Source organism: Tamandua tetradactyla, chromosome 26 (genome assembly GCF_023851605.1).
Source record: "Tamandua tetradactyla isolate mTamTet1 chromosome 26, mTamTet1.pri, whole genome shotgun sequence".
Classification (NCBI taxonomy): Eukaryota; Metazoa; Chordata; class Mammalia; order Pilosa; family Myrmecophagidae; genus Tamandua; species Tamandua tetradactyla.
The window spans coordinates 1,020,339-1,035,810 of record NC_135352.1 but is presented as its reverse complement, the minus strand read 5'-3'; the positions used below and the strand labels follow the sequence as shown (position 1 = coordinate 1,035,810).

General features: G+C 45.7%; 1 long non-coding RNA gene across 1 annotated transcript; it reads left to right on the top strand.

The window, feature by feature from the left end:
• The first annotated feature begins 4,456 nt into the window (after nt 1-4,456).
• On the top strand, nt 4,457-14,970 carry LOC143669982 (uncharacterized). The gene is made up of 3 exons (XR_013169178.1): nt 4,457-4,721; nt 7,089-7,183; nt 12,769-14,970. It is a non-coding gene; the product is annotated as an uncharacterized LOC143669982 (long non-coding RNA).
• The last annotated feature ends 502 nt before the right edge of the window (nt 14,971-15,472 follow it).

The following is a 15,472-nucleotide window of genomic DNA, read 5'->3' as shown; positions in this document are numbered from 1 at the left end:
GGTCTCAGCAGAAGAGATTTCCAAATGAAATGTGGAAAGTGCAAACAGGATTCTCCTTGCATCTTATAATGAAATGCAACAGGAAAGAGTAAAGCTGAAAACTGAACTTTTTTATACAAAGAAACCAGAAATTGATGTTCTGGGATATTCTGGGTTTCCAGGAATGGAGACCCCAATAGAATGACACCCCACAAGAGGATTTAGCCAAATGTATAACCAGTCAGCCATTTCAAAGAAAGCCGGGATTGGAGATGGAGTTATCCAGGAATGATTTGTGGAAACACCTGCTATCCGATGAGCATGATCCTCACTTTCTACATAGATAGCCAACAAGGGTGCTCTGGGACTTGTATAAATGGAGTCACTGCCAGTCTGGACTGAGGAGCTCAGAAAAGGGTCAATGCAAAGGCTTTCTCCCTCTTTCTCATTCACCACTGGTATATGCATATAGACAATTTGCTTTACCATTCCTGCTCTCTATTATTTTTTGATTATTTCTCCACACTGTTTTTGCATATCCATCCACAACTCAGAGGACAGTAGCAACAGAAAAGAACAGATTTCCCAAGATTACAGTCACACTGTAAAAGTTGAATTTCTCCATGATCATCTTCAAGCATCAAGGCTTGGGGAATAGGACTCTACAGTTTCAAGTAATTCCCTCCAGCTTCTCCACTCCAACATAAATGAAAATTGGAAGTCCATAGAATGCCTATGAATCACCAGCAGGATAACGTCAAGAGTGCTTGAAATCTCTTGGCCACGGAATTCTTCCTTTCTCTCAGTTCCCTTTTCCCCTTTGTGTCCAGCAGTCTTTCTCATTCCCTAGATGCTGGGTAACTGCTTGCCCAGAGAGTGCTGTCACCTGTTTCCAGGGAGATTTGCATCCCTGGGGGAAGGTCCTACATGGTGGGAGGGGAGGAGTGAGTTGGCCTGGAGAAGGCAAGCCACTGTGAGCCACAAAAGGTGATGACTGGCAGGATGCAATGGAGAGACTGGAGGGAAGCGCCTGAAAATGCAGAGCAATGTTCCAGTGGCCATGTTTCCTGAAGATGATAGTGTAATGATATAGATTTCACAATATGACTGTGTGATTGTGAAAGCCTTCTGCCCGATGTTCCATTTTTCTACCTTGTCAACAGACATGTGGACATATGGAATCAAAAAGAATAATAGGTGGAAGAAATGTTAAAATCAATTTCAGTTGAAAATGCTAGTGATCAGTGAAAGGGAGGCTAAGGGTCATGGTATGTATAACTTTCTTTTCAGATTTCTTTTTATTTCTTCTTCTGAACAGATGCAAATGTTCCAAGAGAATGATTATGATGATGAATGTGCAACTCTGTGATGATATTGTCAATCACTCATTATATACGTAGAATGGAATGATCGAAACAAGAATGTTGGCATTTGTTTGGTGTTCTTTGGTATTTAGAAAAAGAAAAAAAAAAACAAGAAAAAAAGGAAATAATCACAGGGGCCACAGGCCCAACCTCACAAAGGTCTGTTGCAGTCCTTCTTGGGGAGAGGCCGAGGGAAGTGGAGATGAGCAGGAGGCCCCGCCCTCGGACCAGGTAAAGGGCCGAAGCGGCGCTGGCGGCAACCGCAGGTCAGGGAACCCCAGGGAGGGTTTGGTGCCCCACCACTCCGACGGCCCGGGCTTCTTGCAGCCAAAGTCTAGTCCCTGTATCTGATGCTCCTTTGATCCACCTTGTCAACAGACAGGTACAACATATGGAATAAAAATGAATAATGAGGCGAACGAATGTTAAAATCAATTCAGTTGGAAATGCTAGTGATCAAAGAAAGGGAGGGAGAAGGGACATGGTATGTATACTTTTTTTTCTGTTTATTTTTTATTTCTCCTTCTGGATAGATGCAAATGTTCCAAGAAATGATCATGGTGATAAATATGCAACTATGTGATGAAATTGTGAATTACTCATTCTATACGCAGATCCGAATGATCAAAATAGGAATGTTTTCATTTCTTTGTTGTCTTTTGGTATTTGAAGAAAAAAAAATAAAACAAGAAAAACAAAAAGAAAACATCACAGGGACCTCAGCCCCTGCGTCACAAAGGTCTGTCGCATTCAGTCCGGGGAGGGACCGCGGGGTGGGTGGAGTTGAGCAGGAGGACTCGCCCACTGCCCAGACCCCGGATGACGCGGCCATGGCTGCAGCAACTCAGGGTCAGGAAACCCCAGGAGGGCCCGGTGTCCCATCGTCCAACGCTCCCAGGCTTCTGGTAGGCGGAGGCCGATGGACGTGTCCAGCAGGAAGGATTCGATCTCCGCTGTCAGGGATTGTGGCCGCTGGACGTCCTGCCGGGCCCCCAACACCCAGAGCGCCACCGGCTAGCAGACACCTGGGGCGCCGCCCAGGCTTTCCTGCCAGCGCTGAGTGCAGCAGAGCTGCGAGGTCTCCCTGACTCCTGAGAGGACCGGAGGAGACGGCCAAAGTCAGGGGTGTTTGTGAAGGGCTGCCTGGTGTCCTGCCGGGTGGAACGCCCCCCCTTCAGGGATCAGTTTCCTGCTGAGCCGCTTCCCAGGTCCCAGGCTGGAGTGTGGCCCCGGACGGTGCTGCGGCCATCCCAGGGGACTAAGCGGCAGAGGGAGCTGGCCGTTTGGGGGTTGTGGAGGGGAGACGCTGCACCCCAGCAGCTCTGTGTCCGTCGGGTGTGCCACGTGACGAGAGCGGCTGGAGTCGTCTTGCAGGAGGGGTCAGATTGTTGGGACCCCAGAGAGTTCAGCTGCATGCAGGGTGGCAAGGAGCAGTGCCCTGAGCATGCCCGATGTGGCGGAGTGTGGGCGGGAGGCCGAACGAGGGCGACGCTGGCACAGGGTTGGTGGCCAACAGGGCCCTGCGGTCCGGAGCCTGTCAGTAGATTGGGGAGGACCCCTCCCCACAGTGCCAGCGAGGCAGCGCAGCCCTCCCCAGCCTTGGCTTTTGGGACTGCCTGTGGTGGACATAGGCACTAAAGTTCCAAAATTGTTCCAGCACATGCTGGCGGTTGAGTGGCGAAGCTAAGCAGGGTCAGGCACGGTTCAGGCTTCAATGGGAGACCGCCTGCTGTTTGCATCTGATTTCAGGTATCTTGATTTAACTGATGGGGATGGACAACTCATTACCGATATTGCCTGAGTGAGGAATAGAATGACTGCAAACTGGCCACACCTGTGCTGAGGGTGCCAGTCCAGGGAACGTGGTGACTTTGGAATAAATCTGTATATATCAATTACACTCTCTCTAAGTTTTTGGAAAATTATTTTTGTCCATAAACATTGACACCAGTGCATTCCATCCAGGTGGATAATCAAGGACTCGCAGTATCATTACACTGGTGTGGATAAAGAACCGTGATCATTTGGTAGAATATGAGAAGAATACAAAAGGAGTAGAAGCTCATAAAAGCCATGCCCTTCCTCCCTCCTCATTCACCACTGGTATATGAAAATTGACAATTTGCTTTACCATTCCTGCTTTCTATTTTTTTTTTATTCTTTCTCTGCACCGTTTTTGCATGTCCATCCATAACCCGGAGGAAAGCAGCAACAGAAAATAACGGATTTCCCAAGACCACAGTCACACTGTAAAAGTTGAATTTTTCCATGATCATCTTCAGGCGTCAAGGCTTGGGGAACAGGACTCCACAGTTTCAAGTAATTCCCTCCAGCCTCTCCACTCCACAATAACTGAAAATTGGAAGTCTAGAAGGCCTATGAATCATCAGCAGGATAACATCAGGAGTGCTTGAAATCTCTTGGCCACGGAATCCTCCCTTTCTCTCAGTTCTCTTTTTCCCTTTGGGTCCAGCAGGCTTTCTCATTTCCTAGATGCTGGGTAAAGTCTTGTCCAGAGAGTTCTGTCCCATGTTTCCAGGGAGATTTGCATCCCTGGGGGCAGGTCCTACATGGCAGGAGGGGAGCAGTGAGTTCACCTGCTGAGTTGGCTGAGAGAAGGCAAGCCTCTGTGAACCACAAAAGGCGATGACTGGCAGGATGCAATGGAGAGACTGGAGGGAAGTGCCTGAAAATGTAGAGCGGTGTTCCAGTGGCCATGTTTCCTGAGAATGATTGCATAATTATATAGATTTCACAGTATGACTGTTCTTCTACCTTGTCAACAGACAGGTAGAGCATATGGAATAAAAGAGAATAATAGGGGGAAGAAATGTTAAAATCATTTTCAGTTGAAAATGCTAGTGATCAGTGAAAGGGTAAGGGGCATGGTATGCATAAGTTTTTTTTCAGTTTTCTTTTTATTTCTTCTTCTGAACAGATGCAAATGTTCCAAGAAATGATTATGATGATGAATGTGCAACTCTGTGATGATATGGTCAGTCACTCACTATATACATAGAATGGAATGATCGAAACAGGAATGTTGGCATTTGTTTGGTGTCTTTTGGTATATCAAAAAAGAAAATAAAACAACAAAAAAAAAAGGAAATAATCACAGGGGCCACAGCCTCAATGTCACAAAGGTCTGCTGCAGTCAGTCGGGAGGAGGGACCGAGAGGACCGAGAGAGGTGGAGATGAGCAGGAAGACCCGCCCTCAGCACTGCCTCCCGGCCGGCCGAGCGGCCCTGGCGGCAACTGCGGGCCAGGGAACCCCAGGGAGTGTCTGGTGCACCACCGCTCCAAGGGCCCTGGTTTCTGGCATCCGGATGCCAATCCTTCTATCTGATGCTTCTTTGATCTACCTTGTCAACAGACAGGTACAACATATGGAATAAAAGTGAATAGTAGGGTGAACAAATGTTGAAATCAATTCAGTTGGAAACGCTAGCGATCAAAGAAGGGGGGGTAAGGGACGTGGTGTGTATACATTTTTTTCTGTTTATTTTTATTTCTCCTTCTGGATAGATGCAAATGTTCCAAGAAATGATCATGATGGTGAATATGCAACTATATGATGAAGTTGTGAATTACTCATTCTATACTCAGAACCGAATGATCAAAATAGGAATGTTTGCATTTCTTTGTTGTCTTATGGCATTTGAAGAAAGAAAATAGAACAAGAAAAAAAAGCAAAATTCCCAAGGGCCTCAGCCCCTTTGTCACAAAGGTCTGTTGCAGTCAGTCGGGGGGAGGGGCCGCGAGAGGTGGAGCTGAGCAGGAGTTCTCGCCCACTTCCCAGACCCCGGCCGACGCGGTAATGGCGGCGGCAACTCAGGGTCAGGGAACCCCAGGGAGGGTCCGGTGTCCCATCGCTCCAACGCTCCCAGGCTTCCGGCAGGTGGAGACCGATCGGCATACCCAGCCCGATGGCATCGATCTCCGCTGTCAGGGAATGGTGCTGCCGGACATCCTGCCCGACCCCCAACACCCAGAGCACCACCGGCTAGTCGACCCACAGGGCGCCAGCTGGGCTCTCCTGCCAGCGCTGAGGGCAGCAAAGCCGCGAGGTCCCCCCGACTACTGAGAGGACAGGAGGCTCACGGTCAAAGTCAGGGGTGTTTGTGAAGGGCTTCCTGGTGTCCTGCCAGGTGGGACGTCCCGGCTTCAGAGATCGGTTTCCTGCTGAGCCGCTTCCCAGGTCCCAGGCTGGAGCCTGGCCCCAGAAGGTACTGCGGCCAGCCCAGGGGGCCAAGCGGCAGAGGGCGCTGGCCATTTGGGAGCGGTGGTGTGAGACGCTGCACCCCTGCAGCGCTGTGTCCGTCGGGTGTGCGGGGTGGCGAGAGTCGTGGGGGTCGTCTGGTAGAAGGGGTTAGATTGCTGGAAGGGACCCCAGAGAGTTGGGCTGCATGCCGGTGTATACCCGTTGTGGCGGGCTACAGTCTTGAGGGTGACCGATGGCGACGCTGGCACAGGGTTGGCGGCCAGCAGGGCACTGCATTCGGGACCCGGACAGCAGGTTGGGAAGGGCCCCTCACCACAATGCCAGTGAGGCAACACAGCCCTCCCTAGCCTCGGCTCTTGGGACTGCCCGTGGTGGACCTCTGCGCGAAGTTCTGAAATTGTTTCCATGCTCATGCTCTCGGTAGAGTGGTGAAGGGAGACCGCCCGCCGTTTGCATCTGATTGCAGGTATCTTGATTCAATTGACAGTTATGGACAACTCATTACCGGTATTGCCTGACTGAGGAAATGAATGATTGCAAACTAGCCACACCTGTGCTGAGGGTGCAAGTCCGGGGAACGCGGTGACTTTGGAATAAATCTATATATATCAACTGCACTCTAAGATTTTGAAAAATTTTTTTTGACCCTGAACATTGACACCAGTGCATTCCATCCAGGTGGATAATCATCGGCTCACAGTATCATCACACTGGTGTGGATTAAGGACCGTGATCATTTGGTAGAATATGTGAAGAATTCATATGGAGAAAAAGCTCATACAAGTCATGCCCTTTCTCCCTCCTTCTCATTCACCACTGGTATATGCAAATAGACAATTTGCTTTACCTTTCCTGTCTCTATCATTTTTTTATTCTTGCTCCACATCATTTTTGCATATCGATAAATAACCTGGAGGAAAGCAGCAACAGCAAATAACGGATTTCCCAAGACCACATTACCATGGTAAATGTTGAATCTTTTGATGATCATCTTCTTGAGTCAAGACTTGGGGAGCGGTGTTCAACAGCTTCAGCCACACCACTCCAGTATAAATGAAAATTGGAAGTCAATAAAATGCCTATGAACCACCAGCAGGATAACTTCAGGACTGCTTGAAATCTCTTGGCCACTGAATCCTTCTTTTGTCTGATTTCTCTCTTCCCCTTTGGGTCTAGCAGGCTTTCTCATTCCCTTGATGCTGTGTACCAGCTTATTCAGTGAGTTCTGTCACATGCTTCCAGGGAGATTTGCACCACTGGGGGCAGGTCCTACATGTCAGGAGGGGAGCAGTGAGTTCACTGGTTGAGTTGGCCATGACAGGTGAGGTCCCTGTAAGACACAAAAGATGATGACTGGCAGGATGCAATGGAGAGGTTGAAGGGAAGTGTCTGAAAATGCAGAGCTGTGTTCCAGTAGCCACGTTTCTTGAAGATGACTGTATAATGATATCGCTTTCACAATATGACTGTATGATTGTGAAAAACTTGTATCTGATTGTCTGTTTTTCTACCTTGTCAACAGAGAGGTACAACATATGGAATAAAGATGAATAATAGCCGGAACAAATGTTAACATCAATTTTAGTTGGAAATGCAAGTGATCAATGAAAGTGAGAGGTAAGGGGTGTGGTATGTACAATTTTTTTTCTGTTTCCTTTTTATTTCTTCTTCTGGACAGATGCAAATGTTCCAAGAAATTATCATGATGATGAATATGCAACTATGTGATTATATTGTGAATTACTGATTATATACGTAGAATGGTATGATCTTATATTAAGAATGTTTGTGTTTCTTTCTTGTAATGCTTTTAATTCAAATATTAATTAAAAAATTAACAACAAAATAAACTCTCTGGGGTGATCATACTCCTATATTTGTTTTTTGCCAGTTCTCAGTGACACGCACGTAGAGGATGCCCTGTGAAAGTTGGTTACTTGAAGAATCAGCCCCCATGCCACCTCTTAATAGAGCTCTCAGGAGCCCCCAGTCCCTTGCACTAAAGGTCTGGCAAACCTCACCCTGCTGGGGAATTTTCCTAAAGAAACTTCCTTTGTGTGTTGACAGAGTGTTTCAACTCAGCTCAGCTGGGCTTGGCTTAGCTTGCAACTACAGAAATAAGCCTGCTCTGCTGAAGGACTGCTGTCCCAAAGCCCTCAGCTAATAAAGAGGGGACCTGTTGAGGAATAAGCCCACTTCCTCAGCCTCCGTGCTAAACATTGGTAACCCTCTCCCTACCCCAGGTCACAGCCCTGTCCACCACATGAAAGTGTGAGGGTTTGCATGGGGCTGAGCTGCCCAGCTGTGCCCTGCACCCCTAGCAAACCCCCGAAACTACAGAATGGCCTCCAAGGGGGTATGTTATGTCATTCTTAAGACCCTGTCAATTTGCATTTTAAAAATAAGTATTCAGTATTGGTAGAGTCCCTTGAGGATCTGAAAGATCCTTTAATATACATGGAAGTATTTAAATTCCCCCATCTGGGAAACCCTGGGTACCCTCCCACCACTGAGGCCTCCCAAATAAATAGGCCAAGCTCTGGATTTTGAGGCTTGCTGTTATGACACTTATTTCTGTAGGGGAGAAGGAACAACTACTTCTCATAGCTAAGAGGCCTAAAGGTCGCTTCCAGAAACCTTCTTTGTTATTCAGATGTGGCCTCTCTCTCTCTAAGTCCAACTGTGTGAGGAAAATTGTTGCCCTCCCCCTAACATGGTACAAGCTATTCAGGGGTGCAAATCTCCCTGAAAGCATGGGGCATGATTCCTGGGGATGAGTCTGGCTCTGGCACCTAGGGGATCGGCAACCCCTTCCTGATCAAAAGGGGGAAAAGTGTAATAAAATAAGGTATCAGATTCCAAGCAAGATCAAATGGAGTCAAGAAGCTATTTGGAGACTGCTCTTATGCAAGCTTCAATTAGAGGCTAATTGCCATGATTTGCCAGTTGTCTCTTAAGAACATCTAGAGCTCGAATTGAGACTCTATACAGGTTTCATGCACTCGGTTTGCCCTCCTGGAACATATAATCCCCAGAGGGTTCCTAGGTAAAATAAATCCTGAAACCCAGAGGGACTAGTCTCTCCAAGATTATCAATTAATTATATACCCCTATCCTTTAGTGACAACACTTCTCAACATGAAAAAGTCAGAATGGACATTGCTCAAAGATACCTATAGATTGGGAGAAGGATCAAAGGAGAAGGAGGAGGTAGAACAGAAAATAGGATTTAACAAACAAGTATGGCTGAATCACCATATTAATATTCTTTCTAGCCTCCAGTGTTTGGGAGGAGCTAGAAGGAAAAATCTGAGATGGTGGAATGATAGCCCATGACAGACTCTGGGATCTGTTCTGTAACAATCAAGTGTGCTTTGAAAATTATTGATTTTTCCTTTCTTTGCTTTGTATATATGTTATATTATACAATTAAAAAAGCATTAAAAAATAACTATTCTTTTTCATTTTTTCCCCTAATTTCAAATGTGCACATGTAATCACATGTGCTGGATGTGAAAAAATCCCAAAAGCCTAGAATGAAGTGAGATGACCCCTGCCCTCCTGATCTCACCACAGTGAGGGGAACAGTTAATCGTACTGACATTAATTTAGCAAACTCTCCCCACAATCCTCCGAGATTGGCTCTATTATTATCCCCATTTTACAGGTGACAAACAGGCCCAAAGAGGGATGTGACTGGGTTCCAACCCAGCCACCTGGATTCAGAGTCGGCATCTTGGACTGCTATGTCTACGACCACTTGGCAGAAAAGTTATTGGTTTAAATTAAAAAAAACAGCTTTATTTGAGACATAATTCACATTCCATACAATGCACCCATTTAAAGTGGACAATTCAAAGAGTTTTAGTCTGTTCACAGGACTGTACAGCCACAGCTGATCTCAGGACATTTTCATCAATGTAAATGCCTTTATGAAATGGTATTTAGATTAAAATATGGCTCCTCTAGGAAACATACATCCTTTCAAACCAGCACACATACAAATGGGTCACACAACAGGTTGCCTTTGTGTCTAGCTTCTTTTACTCAGCATAACGTATTTGAGGCTCATCCATGCTGTAGACTGAATCAGAACTCCATTCCTTTCTACAGTTGAGCACTATTCCATTTTATGAGCAGATCACACTGGGCTCAGTCATCTGCTGAGAGACACTTGGGTTGTTTTCACCATCTCACTGTGTTTTATTGGGCAACTTTAACCAAGGGAAGCTTGATGAAAATAATTGGCATCTGCACTCCCCATGTCCCAGCCAGAGATCAATGGAGATGGGCAGGCTGTGCCTTCTATCAGCCTCAGGTAGGCACCTCACCTTGCAGAACACAACTCCAGAGTTTCCTACCTCAGGGGTCTTAAGTATTTGCCAACCACCTCGTCAGGTGCTCAGCCAAAGAGCCAGCCTCTGACCCAACACTGGAGAGAGACCTGGGGCCTTCCACAGGGGTTTGCAAAGGCAATTTTGAAACAGGCTCTTTTCACCTGAAGGGCTGACTTCCACACTAATTCCCAGCTGAAAGTGTGACCCTGTTGTGTCATCTCTTGAGCAAAGCACTTAGCAATGAGCCTTGCTTCCCAAGGTGCAGCAGCACTACCTGCCTCTTGAGTTGCTAAGAGTCCATTCAGCAGCACATGCAAGCTGTTGGCACAACTCCTGATGCACAATGCATAGCTCTTAGGACTGTTTCAGACAAAATAGTCCATTTCTGATCAAATTCTCAGGACATAACTTACTTGAATGTGCACTACAATTTATATGTGATGCAGTGAGTGTTTGTGGGGAAACAAGTGAGATTCAGGCTGTCTGGGCAGGAAAAGGTCATAAGGGTTCTGTCATCCATGGGCTTCAGACCAAGACTAAGAAAGTGAATTTAGGCCCAGTGGTCTAGTGTCAAAGAGGCTGATTTCATTTGCTAAAACTACTGGAATGCAATAGACCAGAGATGGACTGGCTTTTATAAAGGGGATTTATTTAGTTAGGAATTTACTAATTTGGGAAGGCATACAATGATGTCTATGGCCCTTCATTCCTGGCTTCTGGGTTCAAAAGACTTTTCCAGGGGCATTTCCTTTTTGTGTCTCCAACATTTGGGTCTGTCTCATCTCAACTCTGAGCCATACCGTGCTGGGCTCTGCTGAACTTCTCTCTCTTGTGACCTCTCTCTCTCTTTTAAGCCTCCAACTAATTAAATTAAGCATCACTCATTGTAGAAGCTCCTCCCCTTAGCTGACCACAGCTGTAATCAGGCAGAGAGGAAATTTGCATGGTGATTGTTGCTGTTTAAGGCCACAGCAACAGAACTGGACACCATCACCTGGCCAAGTTGACACCTGAACCCAACTACCACAGAGGCCATGGGGGTGAACGAAGCTTTTTTTTATGTTCAGCTATGTACTTAAGGACTCCAGAATGTCTGACCTAAAAAGCATTAGTATTCAGTTCCTGAAAGATGGTGACTGGTAATTCACAAAGCAACTCTCCCTCACCACAGTTTGCCCATATCTCCAAATCCACGTCTTATTCATCCTCCCCAAAGCAGATCTAGAGAAATTGGGCTTCTGTCTCCACAAGCATGGATGTTTTATAGACTGATGTAAAGGGAATAAGGAGGGCAGGGCACATTTGTTAGAAGGCCAAAATGAAACTGCCAACAGCACAGCTCTCTGTCTCCCAAGAGTGACTCACTGGTGAAAACCAGAATATTGTTCCAAGTGTCAAAATCTTCAGAACAGCCTCCAGGATTTTGGCTGTATCCAGCCGAAATGAGCCAAAACATTCTGGCATCTTTGTTAGGTACCTGGAAAGGCATCTGAGAGTGGATTTGTTGTCTTTCCACCTTCAGCCTTTGTTTTGAAAGCCCATCAAGAGGAACCAAAGGGGTCAGAGGCAGCAGCGCAATGGTTTCCTCCCCCAGGATGGTGTTCAGACAGCTTCTAAATGCCCCCAGCATTCCCTTTCTGTGACAATCAAACCACACCTTGGCTGCTCCAGATGCAGACAGCCAAGACTCTGGCAGGAGGCTGAAACTTAGCCTTTTGCAGAACAGTTCCACCTACGTGGGGGCCAGTCAATATGGGAGGGTTTATCATCATTAGGAGCAAGTTAACTTCAAGCAAGGGACAGATGCTTTTAGGGTAATTTTATTAGCACTGGATTCTAGAATACTTTTTATATTCTTTTAAGTAACACTCTGTGCTGCCCTGGGTCCTCCCCAGAGGAGGGGAGGGGGCTGACAGACTTGTAGAGGGTGAAAATACTGAGCTGTTCCTATCTCCTGTCTTTTGTTATTTAAGGAATTCTCAAGATAATCTTAGAATGTGACAGTTCACCTATGCAGTTGACCAGATATCCATCAATATGGTATTTTTGGTGTATATGTTTATTCATAATAAATATAAACTAGGACAATGTGACCTATGGAAGTTGCCAGTTATGCTGGGGACTGGGCAGGAAGACAGTGGGAAAAACAGCAGCCAACACCTACAAAGAACTTCCCCTGGTCAACACTGTTCTATACACTTTGCTGGTATTCACATCTAACTCAGGTGATGACCCAACAAGGTAGGTACTTCTAAAATCACCTTTTTATAGATAGGGAGGCTGCAGCACAGAGAGATTACATAATATGCCCAGGGTCACACAGCTGTAAAAGGGCCAAGCCAGAATTTGAACCCACATGGACAGCTTCACAGCTCCTGCTCGGAGTCACAGTTCTCCATTCAGTTCTGTGTGGTTGCCTCAAATCCAATGTGGTTGTCTCAAATCCAAGGAAACCATCCCTGGGCAGGCTCTATGTGAAAAACACCATGGCTGACCCAGCACCCACTCTGTATCTCAGGCTGACATCACTGGTTTTTCTGTGGAGCATGCCCACTTATATAGCTGGCAACACACCCTAGTTCCCCCCACAGGAACCCCTCCATGTGGCCACTTGAGTAGCCTCATAACATGGCCACCAGCTTCCTGCAGCAAAAAGACCAGTATGCATGAGAAAGAGCAAGGACCTGGCCTTAGAAAACACATGTTACTTTTGCCTTCTGCTGCTAGTGACATGGACCATCCCAGGCACCACATAGGGGTAATACAGCCCCCAGGCAGGTGAATTCTGTGGAGTCATCACTCATGATGATCATGGGGACCAGCTTTGTCACTGTCTACCACAGCCTCTTTTATGTCTCTGGACAGGGGCATGTGGAACTGAGGCAGCTATGCTGTGACCATGGAGGCAAGGACTGACTGAGGATGAAGCCCCCACACCCAGAGAAGACCTGACACATGGAGGACACCTGTGGCTGTGATAGCCATCTTGTCTGCCTGCTTGCCTAAAGATGAAGCTGAGAGAGCAGAAAGCAGGGTTGAGAGATGGAGAGACCAAATGCTGGCAACATCACTTGGGCCTCTGGATCCAGCCAGTCCAAGATTTTTCAATTACAAAGCAGTTTTTTCCTGGGCTAAGTGCAAGTTGGGTTTCCCTTAAATCTTCTTTTCTCCCAGGTGAAGGCAAAGGGCATTAGAGGTCTGCACATCCAGGCTCAGCTTGCAGGTACCCAGCCCTTAGCTTTTTCCTGACATATGAGCTCCACATCAAATGCCACCTCCTCCAAGAGGCCTTCTGTGATCATTTTATATAAAATGGCCCCTCTCAGGCCATGCTGGTGACTTTCTGTCTGATCCAACTTACCTTACTATCTTCACAGTACTTGTCACTACCTGAAACTTGCTATTCATTTTTCTTTTTTGTCCCTCCTTTATTATTTACCTCTTTTTTCCCTCCATCCCCCAAACAGAATGTACACTTCCATGAGGGTCCAGATTTGTGTCTGTCTTGTCCACAGTTAAAATTCCCAGTACTTGGCATAGGTGCTCAGTTAAAAAGATGTAAATGTTGAATAAATGAATGAATGGATAATTGGCCTCCTTGGAAGCAGTCTAGGACATGAGAAATTTTGAAGAACTAAGGAAGGATGAAAATGATAATCCCCTCTCTCCATCTCATATGCACATGCACCCTTCTCTGGCTGCCTCCCTGAAGTCACCCTCACTAGGTCTCACTGGTGAAGCCCTCAACTTAGGGTCTCTCCACTTCATGCCTACCTCCTCTTCCTTCTTCCTACCTGCTCTATGAGAACACCTGCACAATGGAAATGATGCAGAATTTGGAGTCACACAGTCCTGGACCACATTCAGTACCTCCAAACACTAGAACCTTAGGTGGGTCACTTTTGCATTCTGAATCTCAGTTTTCTCATATGTAAAATGGGCCTGAAGTGAAACCACCGTATATAAAGAGCATATCACTTTTATAAACATAATAAAAATTATTTTGTTGGTGGATAGACACTGGCCTTGCCTGGAATAAATATCTCTCAGCAGCTTAAACTGCCTCAAGTTTGACCCAGCAGTCACCCTCCTCCTGGCAGCTGCTCCCCAGACAGTGCAATTGCTTAAATGGCCAATATTTCCCCCTGCTTAGCACAAAGCCCGATCATCACAGGGCAGCCAGGAAGGGCTGTTAGCTTGATTGGCTTCTTTTTTCATCTCCACATCAGCTTTTAAGTGGCTCAGCTCAGGCAGGGGAGGTTGCTCCTGCACTACCCAGAGCTGGAGCAGGGCCTGATGGAGTCCTCAAGTTTCAACAAGGATATGACCCCACTATATTCCACCTCCCAACAGCAAACTCTCGAATCATTGCCTCTTCCTGCTCAAAGACCAGTAACAGACCCTTGTTCCTGCCTTGGGAATCAAGTCCAAGGTTTCCCCTCTCCTCCATACTTAAGGGTTTCCCCACCTGGCCCCACCCTTCTTTCCTCCCAGGGTGCTGCCTCCTGTTGGGGTGGGAGAAATTTCATTCAAAGTCCTCCAGATGTGCTCTACCCCTCAACTGTGTGACTCTGGGAAAGTAGCTTAACCTCTCTGAGCCTCAGTTCCTGTTTTCTTCCTCAGGCAGGGCTGATTACAACCCACTGTCATCACAACTCAGTGGAAAGAAAGACTTGCTTTCCCAGTTGTTCCAGAAAAAAGTGTCATAAACAAACTGTGGTATATACATACGATGGAATATTATGCAGCTTTAAGGCAGAATAAACTTATGAAGCATGTAATAACATGGATGGACCTAGAGAACATTATGCTGAGTGAGACTAGCCAAAAGCTAAAGGACAAATATTATATGTTCTCACTGATGTGAACCGACATTAGAGAATAAACTTGGAATTTGTCATTGGTAACAGAGACCATCAGGAGTTAGAAATAGGGTAAGATAATGGATAATTGGAGCTGAAGGAATACAGACTGTGCAACAGGACTGGATACAAAAACTCAAAAATGGACAGCACAATACTACCTGATTGTAATGTAATTATGTTAAAACACTGAATGAAGCTGCATCTGAGTTATAGTTTTTTGTTTTTTTGTTTGTTTTGTTTTTTTGTTTTTTAAACATATTTTTTGCATTTTTTATTTTTATTTTATCTCTATATTATCATCTTATTTCTTTTTCTGTTGTCTTGCTATTTCTTTTTCTAAATTGATGCAAATGTACTAAGGAATGATGATCATACATCTATGTGATGATATTAAGAATTACTGATTTCATATGTAGAATGGAATGATTTCTAAGTGTTGTGTTAATTAATTTTTTTAATTAATTAAAAAAAGTTGATATACCTGTGCAGTTGTGTTCTTCTCAAATATTGTAGCCATATAGGCAAGAAATATGCCTCATTATGAAGAGTTATTTTGCATCAATGGTAGGAAGCTGGGTATATAGGAAGACATTTATAAATTTATGCTAAATGCTAAATTTATATGCATCCAGTAACATAGCCTCAAAAAATATGCTGCAATAAAATGACACAATACAAAAAATTATTTAAATCATAGCTGGATG